Source organism: Carassius gibelio, chromosome A25 (assembly GCF_023724105.1).
Source record: "Carassius gibelio isolate Cgi1373 ecotype wild population from Czech Republic chromosome A25, carGib1.2-hapl.c, whole genome shotgun sequence".
Classification (NCBI taxonomy): Eukaryota; Metazoa; Chordata; class Actinopteri; order Cypriniformes; family Cyprinidae; genus Carassius; species Carassius gibelio.
In genome coordinates this window covers 461,033-465,906 of record NC_068395.1, presented here as the reverse complement: position 1 = coordinate 465,906, position 4,874 = coordinate 461,033, and positions in this window count along the sequence as shown.

The window sequence follows — 4,874 nt, the reverse complement described above, 5'->3', positions numbered from 1 at the left end:
AGAGAGATTACGGATAAGTACGAATCTTATCCAGTTGAGGTTACGCACCAAGGCCCAGGCCGATTGCCACCGGTCGAAGCCTCCCGTCTACGTCGTTGGTCAAAAAGTGTGGCTTTCACCTACTGATATTCCTCTTCACTCCGTTTGTAGAAAATTAGCTCCCAAATTTATTGGCCCATTATCTGTCACCAAGATCCTTATTCCGGTGAGGGAACGCTGATTCCAGTACTTGGTGGACTGGGAAGGTTACGGTCCGTAGGAGAGGAGTTGGGTTCCTGCCCGGGATATATTGGATCACTCCCTTATCGATGACTACAATCGACAGGTAGGACCCTCTGAGAGCGTCAGGTGATGCTTCTGGGGGGTGGGGTAATGTCACGGTTCGCAGATCCGTTTGCTCATTCTGTGTCACTGCTCTGATTGGCTATTGCTGACGAGCAATCAGATCAGCGACAAGTGTGTCTTGTTTCTGTGGGCCTACTTATAGTCCTGGGTTTGTCTTGTCTAGTGTCAGATCGTTTGGTACTGTTCTCTGTCATTCTCACTCCTTGCAGTGCCATCTAGTCCAGTTTGTTGGAGTTTCCTGCCGTTTTGCTAGTGCTTGGCTTTACGGGTTCGAGTTAGCGCGTGTGTTCCCTGATTCGGTTCCTGTCTTCGAGGTTATGCCCACTGCGGTCCCTGCGCTGCCAAGGAGCGACTGCCGATTTAGAGACTTATTCCTACCATCGGGCCTCTTTGCTCTCTTGAACATTCAAATAAAGACTTTATTTATTCGCAACTGGATCCAGTGTTAGTTTGCCCTGACACCGACACTATCGTGACCAACAAAAATATAGTCTAGTCTGAACACCACATTAGATTACTTTTGATCTAACTTGTTTATTACATTTAAATAGCATAATCTCGTACCATATTGACATTAAAAAAAATATATATATATATAAATATATATATATATATATATATATATATATATATATATATATATATATATATATTTATTTATTTATTAGTGGGTTTGTTTGTTTAATGTAAAGTTATATATAATTAATTAAATCATAACAATGTAAAACTAAATCATTTAAAAATAACAATTAAAATTAAATTTTATTTGTTTACCTGGATGTCCATGTGACAATGGACCAACTTCAGAGAACTGTGAACATGCAAATGTTCGTAAATCCAGTGGTCAAGCTGTCTTTGTCCACAAAACTTGAAGATTATTGGAATGTATATAAGCAGAAGGCCATTTTAGAAAGAACAATTTAAAAGTCAATTAGAAATCAAAAAGGAAGAATCAAATTCTGAACAATGTATTGCTGTTTTGTTAATAATAGGTAATCATGTAATTAATAAATGACAAGTAATGACAAGTACTTAATTTTTGGATTCTGATTGCATAATCCGGAGTCCATGTAATCAGTTAATACCCAGCACTGATTCTAGTTTACAGAAGATCGTTTCAAAACATTATCTCTTGAGCTGTTTATCAGATATTTAGACACCAACTGCTGAGCAACCAATTCCGTTCACACACATGTATTGGAAAATCTGAATTATCTTGAAGTAGAATTAGAAAAGATGCATTTGTTAATTATATATGCTTCATTTCAGTACTTTCAGGTTCAGTCAAAGCAGAAACGGATTCCTTTGTCTTTTATACGTGAGTTGTGTTGGATCCTTCACCGCAGTGTTTTGTTTTCCCTTTATCTGACGATCTGTGTGTTATTCTGATGTAGAGATGAGCCCCTTTGAAATATCAGATATACTTGTGTCAAACCCTTTCATCAATAAAGACTTTCTTTTGACAGGTGCCGTGTTATTTCAGCGGTTGCATGTTATCTTCTCTTATCAAGATGCTTCCAGAGTGATGTGAGCGGCTGGAAGTTGTGGTCCAGTGTGACCTTGTTGCCAAGCAACCCCCGAATGGCCATCCTGCATCCAGATGTCGATCCAGTTCTTCAGAAAGTGGCAATCAAACCCATTATAGGAACATTTGGTAAACATCCCATTAGCACGTTACCGCTTCACATGTGGCCACTTTCAGTGTTTGTTCCTGCAGAGAAAAGTGTAGAAGTTGTTGACTGCCTTTCTAAAGCACCGTGCTTTGACATGATTATTCTCAATCGTTTCTTTACAATAGCTGTAAACCTGAAGTTTCTCACTGTATTCACACAGCTTTCAGTCTCCGCACAGTTCACACGCTTGACTGTTGTGTTGTTGTGCATGTGGCGTTTGATGCTGGTAAATCTGTTCGATTGTACATCCGTCGCTAACTTTCGAACAATTGATTACCTTGCAGTGCACAGACAAAGCAAGTTAGAGGAGAAACATGGTCAATATTGGTGTCACACTGAGATAGACTGTATATTCAGCTGCTCATGTGAGAATACTCTAGAACCGGTCCTCTTCATCTAAACGGTGAACTCTTGAGATCCCATGGGCATCCAGCATGCTGATGGGAAAGTCAGGATTATGTCACAGACCTTGAGACGCATGTTAATAAACGGTTACGCGGCTAAAACCGCTAACAGCGTGCCGCAAAATAAATACATTTAGGAGGACCACATGTTTTTGCTAAACAGCAGCTGCTGAAAAGATATCACACACTTACTGTTCATTCCTGAAGAAGTGAAGAAGGTTTCTTTTCAACGTTTGTCAATGTTTTGAGACAAACCGGGTCTCTTTAACATCCCCATGTACGATCGATTGATCGTTTTTATTGTTGAAACTGATCTTTAATCTTTAATTTCACTCAAATTCATTCATTTTAACCCTTTAAATGCCAGTTTGTGTTTTTATGGGGGAAAAAACACAATGCACATCTCATACACAATGGCAATTTAAAATGCTTTACATAAAAGTAAAAAAAAAATAAACAATAATAAAAGCAAAGAGTTAAATTCTAAAATGATTTTAATTTAATTGTATTGATTTTAAATTTAAATAAAAGGTGAGGATACATAAAATATAGTGCAATCAGTTCGGACATTGCACAGTGCTCATTTAATAAATGCACAACTAAAAAGATGTGTTTTGAGTCTAGATTTAAATGTGACTAGTGTTTTAGCACATCTGATCTCTTCTGGAAGCTGATTCCAGCTGCGGGCGGCACAGTAACTAAAGGAGGACTCCCCTTGCAATATATTTCTGTCCCCTTCTGTCTGGCAGCAGCGTTCTGGATGAGCTGCAGCTGTCTAATGCTCTTTTTGAAATGTGATAAATAAGCTATTTGCTTATTTTATACATTTTTATATTTTAATGTTTTTATTTATTAATTTGTTTTTGTATTTCATAATTTTTATTTATGTATTTATTCAAACAAATGATTATTTCTTATTTTTATTTTGTACATCATAAATGACGTAATCCCAGCATTTGCAAGTATTTGATTATCAACAAAGAATATAATTTACCTTGTTTTTCACTCTTGCCTCTGCAAGCGCCTGCTAAACAGAAACTTTGATCATTACCAAGTTGATAGTCAACTTCAAATGCCTTTATGCTGCACTTTTAAAGTAAGAACTTTAATGTTAGAAATTCTGACTTTGAGTTGAATGGGGCGGTGCTTAGTGCTGTCAGTCAAATCTGCAGCCAGTCGGATTCCGCTGAAGCGTGACTGAAACCTAAACGTTTGCTGACTTCATCACTGAACATAATAGGAGTCCTCACGGCGGTAAATAGCTGGCAGAAACCCTAATATAATCTCCCGTAGGCTGTAGCATCTGTCGAGGAGAGTTTTTCTCTCTGATAGTAAATTGGTAATTTATGAGCCAGCTGGAATCAGGCCGTTGCATGCTGGGAGTCCTGTATCCCGCCGCTGGGCACATATTACCTGTGCCAAATCTGTCCCCGACCCCGGAGGCGACCTGATATTGTGTTTCTGTGGTCACTGAGGTCCAACACTTGAGAAATTACAGTCACATGAGGACGATTCACGACCCTGAAGAGTCTTTTAGATGAGCGGATGGTTTTTTTATGTCAATTTCAATGTCATTCTTGTATGAGGGACTCTCCCATGCTAAAATGTATATTATAAACATTTCTCAAATGTTATACTTCAATATTTGTTTCTATTAAGTTACATTATTACATTGCTTTTTACTAGTAGTATTTATTTGCTTATTTAGATATTTTTGTCTTTTTTATTGATTAACTTTTTTGCTTGTGTTATTGTGATTTATTTTAATCGAATTGTATTTGTTTACTTATTTGCTTATTTTATTCTAGTTTGATTTATTTGGATAAAATTTTGTATTTTTTAGCTTGTTGTATTCTAGTTTTATTTATTTTGATGTATTTTTATTTATGCATGTATTTATTTACTTATTAAAATGTGTATTTGTTTACCTATTTTATTTTATTTACTAATTTATTTGCCTAATTTATTTATTTTAATGTATTTTTATATATGTATTTGTTCTATATTTTATTTGCTTGTTTTATTCTACTTTTTAATTTATTTTAATCTATGTATTTATTTACTAAGTTGTTTTGTGATAAAGCGAGAACCAGGAGACGTTGTGAATAATGATGGCTCAGCCCGCAATAGCACTTATGTGCAAGTGAAATTTATTTACAGTGGCAAAAAATAAATACAGTCCAATAGTGAAAAATATATATATACAGGTGCACAAAGTACCAAAGAAACAACAAACAGAGAAATAAAGAGGGAATAATCCAAATGAAAAAAGTCAATATACAGGTAAGTATACAGGAGTGATGAGTTTTAATCTGGCCTGCCGTTATATAGGCCAGACTCCACCCCCTTCACATGGGACTTCTCAAATGGCTAATAACAGACGGTAAAAACCCACTACTTCAGGCATTTCTACTTCTTTTACACAAATAATTAATACTAAACACAAACTCAA